Source organism: Tachyglossus aculeatus, chromosome 1, assembly GCF_015852505.1.
Source record: "Tachyglossus aculeatus isolate mTacAcu1 chromosome 1, mTacAcu1.pri, whole genome shotgun sequence".
Taxonomy (NCBI): domain Eukaryota; kingdom Metazoa; phylum Chordata; class Mammalia; order Monotremata; family Tachyglossidae; genus Tachyglossus; species Tachyglossus aculeatus.
In genome coordinates, this window is record NC_052066.1 from 89,592,553 (window position 1) to 89,607,196 (window position 14,644).

The window sequence follows — 14,644 nt, forward strand, 5'->3', positions numbered from 1 at the left end:
CAGATACAGGGAGGGAGTACTGGGCCAGAAAGAGGGTGTGTGAAAGGGGATCAGCAGTGAGATAAACAAACAGCAGCTAGAGAGCAGAGCATGAATTTATCTCCTTGCAGGGAGCGGAAATATCTCTTTCACTCTGAGTTTGGGAAAAAGCCCCGGCAGTGACTAACAAACAGGGCTACTTACATTTGTGAATTTGAGTTTTTCTTTCTGTCTCTTTCAGCCCTTCCTATTTAGTAGAAGAAGCTGTGTGGCTCAGTGGAAAGAGTACAGGCTTGAGAGTCAGAGGTCATGGGTTCTAATCCCACCGCAACCACTTGTTCATTCATTCAATCATATTTATTGAATGCTTACTGTGTGCAGAGCACTGTACTAAGCGCTTGTGAAGTACAAGTTGGTAACGTATAGAGACGGTCCCTACCCGATAGCGGGCTCACATGCTGGGTGACTTTGGGCAAGTCACTTAACTTCCCTGTGCCTTAGCTACCTCATCGGTAAAGTGAGGATTAAGACTGTGAGCCCACGTGGGACAACCTAATCCCCTTGTATCCCCCCCCCCAGTACTTAGAACAGTGCTTCACACATAGTAAGCACTTAACAAATACCATCATTATTATTATTAGTCCAAACAATCACTCCTGATTTCCCCAGTCCTCTCTTGCCACCAAACTGTACTTCAAATCCCCATACTAACTCCTATTCTGGGTTCATGCTCCTCCTCCAGCAACTTTAATCCACAGTGGTAGCACAAGTCTCAGGGAAAGCAGCGGAAGACTGGGCTGACTGGGTCTCCTCTGACAAGGGCCGTCTTAGAAGGCTCTCCCATCGCTGCCGCTGGCTAGAGATGGCATATAGGGGAGGTGGAGGTTGTGGAAGGAGAGCCACAGCCGAGGTTGCATCCCCACGGTGCACTGCTTAGGGACGTGTACCTCTGGGAGATGCTTCACTCATCAACCTCATCCTCAGTTTCAGGTTGGAACACAGGTCCTCGGCCTCCCAGCGTGGCGTAGTGGTTAGAGTACAGATCTAGGAGTCAGAAGATCATGGGTTCTAATTGTCTGCTGTATGGCCTTGGGCAAATCACTTCATTCCTCCGTGCCTTAGTTACTTCAACTGCAAAATGGGGATTGAAACTGTGAGCCCCACGTGGGACAAGGACTCTGTCCAACCCAATTCGCTTGTACCACCCCAGTGCTTAGTAAAGTGCTTGACACATAGTAAGCACTTAACAAATACCATCATTATTATTATTATTATTCCCATCAATAAACCATTGGTACCCATTGAGCACTTTCCATGTGCAGAACACTGTAATAAGCAGACTCCAGCCCCTTCCTTCTCCCAGGACTCCCCCAGTAAACATTTCTTCCCTTCCCCAGGGTCTCCTAAGTAATAATAATACTTGTGGTATTTGTTAAGCCCTTACTATGTGCCCGGCACTCTACTAAGCGCTGGGGTAGATACAAGGTGATTGAGTTAGACACAGTCCCTGTCACACATGGGGCTCACAGTTTTCATCCCCATTTTGCAGAAGAGGTAACTGAGGCACAGAGAAGTGAAACAATTTGCCCAAGGTCCCACAGAAGACAAGTGGCGGAGTCAGGATTAGAACCCAGGCCCGTGATTTGTCCATTAGGGCAGGCTGCTTCCTACTCCTTCCATCCCTGAATTTAAACCCAGGAAATTCATGTTAGGAAAGCCTCAGAACCTGCCTAGAGTTTTTCACCCTGTTTGTCTTTCATTGTAAGGTTTGAGGGTGTGCCTAAACCACTTTTTGTGTTCTCTCCATTGTGGGAGATTCAGCCAGTGCTCACACAAAGACTAGTCAATATCTGGCTTCATTTAACTAAATCACTGACTGTTCTGAGTCAGCAAGACCAGGTGACCCCATTAACCCCCAAGTACCTTCCTTGGCCTCCACTCCCATTGACCATTGATCAGCCATTTAAGAGGGCATGACCTCTTGTTTCTCAGTTAACTTCCAGAATTCCAATTGTTTCTTTCTGAGACCTAGAAAGACTCCAAATCATTTTCCAAGCAAACACTTCCCTGCTGTATGAACCCAATAGTTTCCCAGACCAGGGAGAACCACCGGGCAGGGGAAAGTTTGATCTTTCCTGTGATGATCAAATTCAAATCATTTGCTGCAAATGAGTAAGTGGCCACCCTAATAGTTGAAGTCACCGATGAAGAAAAGGATTCAGAGCAGCAGAGGAAGGAAGATTATTAGCATCATTCTGTTGATAACTACAATTTGACATTTATCGCGGGATTGCTCGAGATCAATTCAGGCTTTTGGAACAAAAGCTGTGAATAGCCCCTAGAGACATTAAAACAGACTTTGAGGTAGTGATTTACTCATGGTCAGAGCTGGATCTGAAACACATTGTAAACAGCCTCTAAAAACTGTTATCCTATACGAGAATTCCTCCAAGTTTTTCCCCTGCCAATTTGCTAGATGAAGACTAGAACTCTGCCCCAAATAAAATTAATCAGCTTTAATTAAAATAAAACGACTTACTCTGTGCCATGAGTTTTCATCATCATCACTGTGGGCAGCAGTCTAGCTGAAAGCCTGTCGGTGCCCCCTGCATCTCTCGTCCTCCTATCTTCCCTTTCAGGCCTCTTCTAAGATATTACAGAGAGGGTCATTCCATACCCATGGAGAGTGGATAGACTTCAAGCCCCCACAGATTTCATTCTGACAGAAGATAGGGTGTTACCGAATAACCACTAGTTCCTGCAGGATACCCAGTTTACACATCTAAAGCCAAATGTGTCAGCGAATCATGAATTTACAGCTGTTTCCCAGATTTACATCCATCCTTATAAATAGCACTGGCATGTCAGCTAAAAATCAAGGGATCAAATAGTCCCTCTGTTCTACGGAAAGACTTTTGTCACTGAACAAGCATTAACATCAGCATTAAACACAGATCAGCATATCTATTCCCTCGCCTCCTGAGAGGAGAATGGAGGCAAGAGTTGCCAGTCCCTGGCTGCAGAGCTCCAGAGGAGAAACCCCAACCTCCATTAGTAAGGCCTTTTCTCACTGGCAATTCTTTATTTTGTCTTACCTAACACCCTTAGGTTGCAGTTGAAGTCCATATTATCTTGTTGTAGCCTCAGTGGCTTTTAAAGCAGCATGTCCTAGTGGATAATCATGGGCCTGGGAGTTGGAAGGAGCTGTGTTCTAATACCCATTCTGCCACTTGTCTACTGTGTGACCTTGGGCAAGTCACTTCACTTCTCTGTGCCTCAGTTACCTCATCAGCAAAATGAGGATTAAGGTGGTGAGCCTCGTGTGGAATATGGACTGTGTCTGACCTGATTAGCTTGTATCTACCGCAGTGCTTAGAACAGTGCTTGGCACCTAGTAAGCACTTAAAAAATATGATGATTATTATTTAAAGGATGAAGTAGTAAGCAAGCTCTCATTTGTTTTCTCTCTCAATTTACATGCCACTTCAAAGGGGAGAAAAAAGTGAAAGCTAGCCATTAATCATCATTATCCTTCTACTTAGACTATGAGCCCCATGTGGACGGGGCTGAGTCCAAAGTGACTATACTGTATCTACCCCAGCATTTTTTTAAGGTATTTGTAAAGCACTTACTATGCACCAGGAACTGTACTAAGTGCTGGGATAGATACAAGTTTGTCAGATTGGACATTGTCCATGTTCCACATGGGGCTCACAGTCTTAATCCCCATTTAAAAGATGAGGTAACTGAGGCACACTGAAGGGAAATGATTTGCCCAAGGTCACTCAGCAGACAAGTGGCAGAGCCGGGATTAGAACCCAGATCCTACCAACTCCGAGATGTGGCCTGTATTTACAAGGCCAAGCTGGTTTTTCCATGCTTGGCATATAGGAAGCACTTAACAAGTGCCATAACCATTAAGCATCCTAATGCCATTCTCTAAAGAGTAATATTGTTAACTGCAGTTTTCTACTCCATTCCTTGCCATGAAGTGGGTGGATGTCAGTGGTGGATCTTGTATTCCCCTATGCTTAGACCTAATATAGTTAAGCTCATCTCTTAACTGTAAACCCGTGGGCAGAGAATGTGTCTATCAACTCTGTTGCATTGTTCTCTCACAAGTGCTTAATTCAGAGCTCTCCACAAAAACAAGCTCTCAATAAATACCATTGGTTGATTGATTTGGTTGAATAATTTGATTAATTTGGAGTTATAGGCTTTAGAAAAGGAGTGGAGGTGTTCCTTACTGGAGGGCAGGAATCATGTCTGCCAAATCTACTGGGCCCCTACTCCATCCTAATCTGCCTAGATATCTCAGCTGCCTTCAACACTGTGGACTATCCTCTTTTGTTAGAAACGTTATCCGACCTTGGCTACACACTGACACTGTCCTCTGCTGGTTTTCCTCCTAGCTTTTTGACTGCTCTCTCTAAGTCTCTTTCACTGACTCTTCCTCTGTCTCCCACCCCCTAACTGAGGGACTCCCTCAATGCCCAGTTTTAGGTTCCCCTCCACTCCCTTGGAGAACTCATTTGCTCCCGTAGCTTCAGTTACCATCTCTATGCAGATGATTCCCAAATCTATATCTCCAGACCTGACCTCTCTCCTTCTCTGCAGTCTCACATTCCCTCCTGCCTTCAGGTCATCTCTTCTTGAATGTCCAGCCAACATTTCAAACTTAACGTGTCTGAAACAGAACTTCTTATCTTCCCACTTAAACCCTTCCAGAGACATTCCTGTCACAGTAGACAGCTTCACCAATCCTTCCTGTTTCACAGGCCGGTAACTTTGGTATTATCCTTTACTCATGTCTCTCATTCAGTCCACGTATTCAGTGTGTCACCAAATCCCATCGGTTCTACTTTCACAGAATTGCTAAAATCCATCTTGTCCTCTCCAACCAAACTACTACCACAATGAATCAAGCACTTATCAATTTCCCATTTTTGCTTTTGCATTGGCCTCCTTGCTGACCTCCCTACGTACTGTCTCTCCCCTCACCAGTTTATAAATAACTCTGCTTCCCTGATCGGTTTTCTAAAAAAGTTCATTCAATGTTTCCCCACTCCTCAAAATCTTACAATGGTTGCCCATTCACCTTGGCATCAAACAGAAACTGCTTACCACAGGTTTAAGAACTCAATAAGCTCTCCCCATCATGCCTAACCTCACTGAACTCCAACTACAACCCAACATACATATTTCACTCCCCTAACGTCAACCTACTTCCTTTACCTCAGTCTCATCTGTTTCATGTACTCCTTGCCCACATTCTCCCTCTGGCCTGAAACTCCTTCTCTGCTTTATGTCCTACAGATCACAGCTATCCCCATCTTCTAAGCCTTATTAAAATCACATCTCTTCCAAGAGGCCTATTCCTAACTAAGCCCTCACTTTCCCTATTTGACCTCTCTTTGGTATCCCCTACATACTTGGATGTGTACCCCTTAAGCATTCGATATTCATTCCACCCTTAGCCCCACAGCACTTATGTACTTATATTCCTATATTCTCCCATTTCCTCTATGTGTAATTTATTTTTCTGTCCATCTTTCCCCTCTAGGCTGTATGTTCCTCGTGGGCAGATATGGTGTATACCAATTCTATTATATTGTATTCTACTAAGTGTTTAGCATAGTTCTCTGCAAACAGTAGGCAATCAATAAATTCCAAGGATGAATTGAATAACTGATAAAAAAAATTTCATTGTCCAACCCTGGCCAAGTAACCTGAAAATTAACTTCTGGATATGGAGAGAGGAAGTGAGGAAAGGAAAGAGGGAGAGGAAAAAGGAGAGTGAGATGGAAAGAAAGAGATAGCAGAAAAAATGGAGGGGGGAGAGAGAGGGAGAAAGGAAAGGAGGAAGAGAAGGGAGAGGTGAAATAATTTTTCAGACACTTTAGAGATCTGCAACCTATGACAATACTAAACCCTGGAAACAAACACCGGCTGGTGTTTATTGAAGATATATTGCATCTGATAAGTCCAAATCAGTTTTATTATTATTATTGTATTTGTTAAGCGCTTATTATGTATCAAACACTGTTCTAAGCACTGGAGTAGATTCAAGTTAATCACGTTGGACACAATCCCTGTCCCACTTGGGGCTCACGGTCTAGGTAGGCAGTAGAACAGGCACTGAGTCCCCATTTTACAAATGAGGACACTGAGGCCCAGAGAAGTGAAGTGACTTGCCCAAGGCCACACAGCAGACAAGTGGTAGAACAGGGATTAAAACACCGGGATTCTGACTCCTAGGCACATGCTCTTTCCATTAGGCCATCCTGATCCTCATGGTAACTACTGGACACTAAACGGCCCTTGCTCAGGTGACAAGGAGCATAAAACTGTAACTCCTATGGAATTTAGCTTTGTCTTTGCCTTTTCATGTGGTTTTCTTTGTATGTCTTCTGCATCCCCGCCCCCATCCCCTTTTTTTTCTTAGCTTCTGTGTCATTCATTCAGTCGTATTTATTGAGTGTTTTCTGTGTCCCTTGAATGCCAGTGATCTGGTCTGTTTCTAATCTGGATACTTTTTCCCAGTAGTGAAAAGATCAAGGGCTTGGGATTCAGAGGACGTGGGTTCTAATCCCGCCTCTGCCACTTGTCTGCTGTGTGATCTTGGGCAAGTCACCTAATTTTTCTGTGCCTCTGCTACCTTTTCTGTGAAATGAGGATTAAGACTGTGAGCCTCATGTGGGACAGGGACAGTGTCTAACCTGACTACCTAGTATCTACCCTAGTGCTTAGATCAGTGCTTGGCACATAGTAAGTGCTCAACAAATACTGTAATATATTATTATTACCCTTTGCAGATAGTATATGCTCAATAAATGCTACTATTCTACTACTTATTGAGTTCCTGTTGGTGCTTACTGAGTATGAGAACTAGTACGAATTTTAAATATATAATATATATAATTTATATATGTAATATATATTTAAAATTGATCTGATATTCCAAGAAGACAATGCTGCAGATAAAGCTTCTTCTCCCAGGAGCAAAACAAATGTACAGATCACGATATTTTTACTAAAGCCATTCAGGGTAGATAAATGTGGTAATACACAAAGTTTCACAGCTAGCAGGGTAGAATCCTGGGTACAGTGCACTAGAAAATGATTTCACGTGCTTTGTCTCAGGTAAAGGTCAAGGTGTGGGGTTAGGGTGGGCAAGGGAGGAAAATGTTGGAAAGGTATTGGTGGGATGGGATGGGATGGGATGAATAATAAGAATAATTAATAACCAGTACTTATTAAGTGCTTACTATGTGCCAGGCACTGTACTAAGTGCTAGGGGAGGAAACGCAAGAAAATTGAGTTGGACACGGTCTCTGTCCCACCTATGAGCCCGTTGTTGGGTAGGGACCGTCTCTATATGTTGCTGACTTGTAATAATAATAATGGCATTTATTAAGTGCTTACTATGTGCAAAGCACTGTTCTACTTGTACTTCCCATGTGCTTAGTACAGTGCTCTGCACACAGTAAGCACTCATTAAATACGATTGAATGAATTGGGATCATTGTCTTAATCCCCATTTTACAGATGAGGTAACTGAGGCCCAGAGAAGTGAAGTGACTTGCCAAGTGGCCAAAAAGACAAGTGGCAAAGCTGGAATTAGAACCCATGACCTGTTGACTCCTGGGCCTGTGCTCTTTCCACTAAGCCATGGCAGAGGGGGGCGGGGTGGGGGGAGGCACTGTTTGGAGGCTTCACTCCAAAGGTGATAAAATCATTATCTGCTATGGGCTTGTCTTCCAGTCGGAGCCAGGCAGAGCCATCACTGCCACTCTGGATAGTGGCTTCAAGCAAAATGGCCCATTCTGGGCTTACTATCCTTCTTCTTCTTCTGATTCTATTTCTTAAACACTTAGTAAGTGTCAGGCCCTGGGACAGATACAACACAATCAGATTGTACCCAGATCTCACAGTCTAAGAAGGAAAAACTGGTGTTTTAATCCATATTTTACAGATAAGGTAACTGAGGCGCAGGGAAGTTATGTGATTTGCCCAAGGTCACCCAGAGGGCAAGTGGGAAAAGCTGGTATTACAAGCCAAATCCTCTAATCCTTGGGCCTGTAGTTCTTCCACGGGGCCAAGTTGCTGGGATGGTTTTCTGCTCCGGTGGTGGCAGTTACCCACCCCCAGATCTACCCATCGGGAGGTCCCAAGCTCAAACCCGAACCTATTCCAGTCAGAGATCTCAGGGCTAGTAGGGGTGGCTGCTATTGCTCACCCCTGTCTTCCCCCTGCACAGCAAAGTAGCAGGGCAACAACGAGCACATCCTACAGAACCCCTCATGCCCTAATTATCCCTTCTGGAGGACTCAAAAGGGTCTCAAATAGCCAAAGGTGAATCAGAACCCAAAACCTTGGGACTATTCTGTCTAACTCTGGGCATCTGGTCACTTTAGGTACTTCCCTCCCCGTTTCGCCACCACTATCATAAGACAGAGCTTTTGGAGTTTTCTCATTTATTTATATTAATGTCTGTCTCCCCCTCTAGACTCTAAGTTCATTGTGGGCAGAGAATGTGACTATTTTTATATTGTATTCTCCCAGGGGCTTAGTATAGTGCTTTGCACACAATAAATGCTCAATAAATATGATGGAATAATGATTAATAATAATAATAATTCTGGTATTTGTTAAGAACTTACTATATGCCAGGCACTATATTAAGCAGTGGGGTGGATACAAGCAAATCAGGTCAGACACAGTCCCTGTCCCACGTGGGGCTCACAGTCTCAATCCTCATTTTACAGATGAGGCAACTGAGGCACAGAGAAGTGAAATGACTCACCCAAGGTCACACAGCAGACAAGAGGCAGAGCTGGGATTGGAACTCACGACCTGAATGAATCCCAATCAGTATTTCCCTGAGGGTGACCAGATGGTGGTTAATAATAATGATAGTAATGACGATGGAATTTGTTAAGCACTTACTATGTGCCAGGCACTTTTCCTAATCGCTGGGATGGACACAAACAAATGAAATTGGACACAGTCCCTGTCCCATGTGGGGCTCACAGTCTGAATCCCCAGTTTACAGATGAGGTAACTGAGTCACAGAGAAGAGAAGTGACTTGCCCAAAGTCACACAGCTGACAATTGGCAGAGCTGGGATTTGAATCCATGACCTTCTGACTCTCAGGCCTGTGTTTTATCCACTATGCCGTGCTGCTACTCAAAAGTTGTGTACCCCTTTCCAAGGCTGCCCAAAGGACGAACAGGACTTGGTGGTTCCCTAGCTCTCCAAAACACAGGGACATGAACTGTGAGTTAAACAGGGAGCATGGTATTGGGCAGCAATCGGAGTTTCTGAAATCCCTGGCAGGTTGAACTGTGGAATTTGAGAAGTGGCATATGAATCCCTACACCCTTCTCTCATGATTCATCACTAATGCAGTGAGGTCGAAGCCTTGTATCCATTACAAATGCCACGTAGAGGATTACGGAGAAGAGAAAGTCCTGAAACAGGGAAACAAATGGATCAGGGAAACAAATGGATCAGAGGCCAGGAGAGAAAAATCAGCCGGCCAGCCCTTGAAAGGCCTTCACTGGCTTGTTTTCTTCTGTGGAGCCTCTGTGGAGTTAGGTTTTGAAGTAATAACACAAAAATTCTGGGGGAAAAGCCTAAAGAGAGGAACAAAAATCAAGACTGGAAAGAAACCATTTGCCAGGACACAGACCACCACCAACCTTCTCCTTAAAATTAGGTGGCGAGTGACAGTGACAAAACCCGTCGATTCAAGGCAGCCCTTAGCCATCCCAGAAATAACAGACATACATTACCTTGTGAATGTTTTGCGGATTATGCAATGTAACACGATGATGTCATGTGGAACTACCTTGTGAGTGTTTTGCAGATTATGCAATGTAACATGATGATGTCATGTGGAACCTTTTACAGAAAGCAATAGAAGCAACACGGCCTGGTGGAAAGAGCACAGACATGGGAGTCCGAAGGACCTGGGTTCTTACACTGGCTTGGCCAATTGCCTGCTGCGTGATGCTGTGAAAGTCACTTGACTTCTCTATGCCTCAATTTCCTCATCTGCAAAATGGGAATTAGGACTGTGAACCCCATATGGGACAGGGACTGGGTCCAACCTGATTATCTTGTGTCTCCCCCAACTCTTAATACAGTGTTTGGCATGTAGTAAGTGCTTAACAAATACCAAGAAAACCCCCAAAAAACTAGGATATGTGATTGGTTTGAGAGTGTGGCCCCTAACTCCTTCCCTCTACAAAGAGCCTTGTCCTTCCCTCCTGACTCCCCTCAACTTGGGCACTTTTCAGAGCCACAAAACTCAGAGGGTAGAGGCTGATCACTAAATTTCATTCCAGACATATTGTTGCCCAGGGTCAGATCAGTACCCTACAGATTCCCTTACAGCAGCTTTCCTGTCCCTAGAAGCACCATGGAGCACCGTGGATAGAGCACAGGCCTGGGTTCTAATCTCAGCTCCACCACTTGTCTGCTGGGTGACCTTGGGCAAGTCACTTCACTTCTCTGTGCCTCAGTTACCACATCTGAAAGTGGGGATTGAGAGTGTGAGCCGGCTCCCACGTGGGACAGGAACCGTGTCCAACCTGATTTGCTTGTATCCACCCCAGGGTTGAGCACAGTGTCTGGTATATCGTAAGTTCTCAACAAATACCACAATTACTATTGTTATTATTCTTTGGGATGTTCCCCAAGTGCACCAGCAAAAACCTACAGCACTTGTGCTCTGCCCCTTGAAGCGGCTCCGTGCTTTCTATTCATGCTGTCACTGCCCGATTAGCATCTCCCCAGGCTGTGTACGAGTGTATTCATGATCGATTATTTTCTGGGATGACACCCAACGAGGCCTGTGAAGATAGACAATCAGATAAATCCCTCTCCTTAAGAAGAAACAGGAAACTGACACCAGGTTGCTGGAAAGAAAAGATAACTGTAAATTCACCGAGAGCAGGGAATGTGTTTGCCAACTCTACTGTATTGTACTGTTCTGACTGCTTAGCAATAATAATAATAATAATAATAATAATAATAATAAAGCACTGTTCTAAGCACTTGGGAGGTTGCAAGTTGATCAGGTTGTCCCACAGGGGGCTCACAGTCTTCACCCCCATTTTACAGATGAGGTAACAGAGGCCCAGAGAAGTGAAGTGACTTGCCCAAAGTCACACAGCTGACAAGTGGTGGAGGCGGGATTAGAACCCATGACCTCTGACTCCAAAGCCTGGGCTCTTTCCACTGACCCACGCTGCTTCTCTGTACAATGCTTTGCACATAGCAAATGCTCAATAAATACCTCTGATGATGGTGATGGTGATGATGATGATGATAACATCAGAAGGAAAATGCTACGTTTGGGTTTGTGGAAAATATTCCCTGCAGGGTAAAGAAAACACAGCAAAGGATATAATGAATCCTGACATTAATTTCCTTTGAATAGCCTTTATTTCAGAGGCAGTGCTTTAGAAATAGGTGAAATTCTCTACTCACAAACCCAGGAAGTGAACAAGGATTATTCGGACTCTCAGATTCGCTTGAAAATATTTCTATTTGCTGCAAGTAGTGAGAAAAATAAATCTACAACATTCAAGTTCATTTGACCATTTTAAATGTTTAACGAAATTTATGAAACTGACTTCCCTAAGGGAACGGTGGATCAAGCGAACAATGAATTGTGGCCAGATGACTTTGAGCTGGAAAACATTAGCGAGTCTTACGATACGACTGATAAAGAAGGGAAAGCTGTGGATCTTTTAGAATCGTTTAGAATCCTTTAGAATCCAAGCGCTTAGTACAGTGCTCTGCACACAGTAAGCGGTCAATAAATACGATTGAATGAATGAATGAATCATAGTGCTAAATACTGGCAATATCTGGTTACACCTGCCCAGCTGACCCCCCTGCATATTGATCATCAGTCGATCAAACAGTGATAGCTTTCCAGAGCTTACTGTGGGCAGAGCGCTGTAGTAAGCACTTGAGAAAGTACGATACGGCAGGTAAGTGCGATCCCTGCCTTCAGGGAGCTTACAATCTAGTGGGAGGTACAGACATTAAAATAAACAACAGGTTGGGAGGGCCACTGGGTATAAGGATAGGTACAAAAGTGCTATGGGGGTGGAGGATGGGATAAATGCCTAAAGACATTAAAATAAACAAGTTGGGAGGTCCACTGAGTATAACGATAGGTACAAAAGTGCTATGGGGGTGGAGGATGGGATAAATGCCTAAAGACATTAAAATAAACAACAAGTTGGGAGGTCCACTGAGTATAAGGATATGTACAAAAGTACTAAGGGGGTGGAGGATGGGATAAATGCCTAAATGTTTAGGGTTTACAGACTCAACTGCATAGAGAAGTGGTGTGGCCTAGGGGATTGAGCACAGGCCTGGGAGTTGGGAAGACCTGGGTTCTAATCCCTGCTCCACCACTTATTTGTTGCGTGACCTTGGACAGGTCAATTAACTTCTCTGTGCCTCAGTTACCTCACCTGTAAAAAAAAAAGGAGGATTAGGACTGTAAGCCCTGTGTGGGACAGAGACTGTGTCCAACCTGAGTAGCTTGTAAGTACCGCAGCACTTAACAAATACCATTTAAAAAACTAAAGTGATACAGTAGGGAGGCAAAAGAAGGTGGAGAGAGGGATTAGTCAGGGAAGACTTCCTGGAAGAGGTGTGATTTTCATTGTTAGTAGTAGTGGTAGTAGTAGGTCTTTGAAAAGGAGGAAAGCGGTGGTCTGCCAGATGTGAAGGGACAGAGGGTTCCCAGCAGGAGGGAGAGCTTGAACAAGAGGTCAATGGTGAGATAGATGAGTGCTTAGTACAGTGCTCTGCACACAGTAAGAGCTCAATAAATACGATTGAATGAATGAATGAATGAATGAGAGTGACACGCAATGAGCAAGTTGCTAGCTTTTCATTCATTCATTCATTCAATCGTATTTATTGAGCGCTTAATGTGTGCAGAGCACTGGACTAAGCGCTTGGGAAGTACAAGTTGGCAACATAAAGAGACGGTCCCTACCCAACAGCGGGCTCACAGTCTAGAAGGGGGGAGACAGAGAACAAAACAAAACATATTGACAAAATAAAATAAATAGAATACATATGTACAAATAAAATAGAGTAATAAATATGTACAAACATATATACATATATACAGGTGCTGTGGGGAGGGGAAGGAGGTAAAGTGGGGGGATGGGGGGGAAGGGAAGGAGGGGACTCAGTCTGGGAAGGCCTCCTGGAGGAGGTGAGCTTTCAGTAGGGCTTTGAAGGGAGGAAGCTTTATTAAGCTAGCTCTTCATATTCATTTGGATTTAATCAATCAATCAATTGTATTTATTGAGCACTTACTGTGTGCAGAGCACTGTACTAAGTGCTTGGGAAGTACAAGTTGGCAACATATAGAGACAGAACCTACCCAACAGTGGGCTCACAGTCTAGAAGGGGGAGATCACAGTCTAGAAGGGGGAGACTAGAAGGGGGAGCTATATTTAGCTAGCTCTTAATATTCATTTGGATTTTAACGTGAAGATCACTTACCACTCGGTTGGAGTCTCAAAAAAGGCAATCGAACTTCCAGGGTGCTATGAGGTGTTTGAAGAGGCCTAGGTGTGAGGGGCATTAAAACTGAGAGCCCCCCGTGGGACAACCTGATCACCTTGTAACCTCCCCAGAGCTTAGAACAGTGCTTTGCACATAGTAAGGGCTTAACAACTACTATTATTATTATTATTATTATTATTATTATTATTATTATTACCACAAACCATGGACGTGGAAGGTCAGCGAGGGTTGGTGTGCACCTCTCAAAAGCTGCTTCCTCCGGGAACATCCCTCCTCCGCTGCAGCAATGGGTTTGTCCCAGGAGATTGGTTAGCTGAAGGGCAGCTGTGACTCAAGCAGCTGGTTCTCCAGCCCTTGAGTCAGGGGAACAGGCTTACTTGGGGTTGGCGGGTCATTGTACATATTTATTACTCTATTTATTTATTTATTTATTTTACTTGTACATATCTATTCTATTTATTTTATTTTGTTAGTATGGTTTTGTTCTCTGTCTCCCCCTTTTAGATTGTGAGCCCACTGTTGGGTAGGGACTGTCTCTATATGTTGCCAATTTGTACTTCCCAAGCACTTAGTACAGTGCTCTGCACACAGTAAGCGCTCAATAAATACGATTGATGATGATGATGATTGGGGCAGGCCTTGTGTTTGGCCCCCGGGAGGGCTCAGACCTTTGCTTCTGGCCTGCTCTGGACTCTGCCCTGGTGCTAAATGCTCTAGTCACCTGGCTCTGGAACACTGCATATCCAGATATACTGAATATACTGTATATATTATATATGGTATACACCGTACATATATAATAATAATAATAATAGCATTTATTAAGCACTTACTATGTGCAAAGCACTGTTCTAAGCGCTGGGGAGGTTACAAGGAGATGAGGTTGTATATATATATATATATATATATATATATATATATATATGAATATGTATTCATATATAAATGAATATGATTGACTGACTTACTGTGTATATAGAGAAGCAGCCTGGCTCGGTGGAAAGAGCCCGGGCTTGGGAGTCAGAGGTCAGGGGTTCTAATCCCAGCTCTGCTGCTTGTCAGCTGCGTGACTTTGGGCAAGTCACTTCA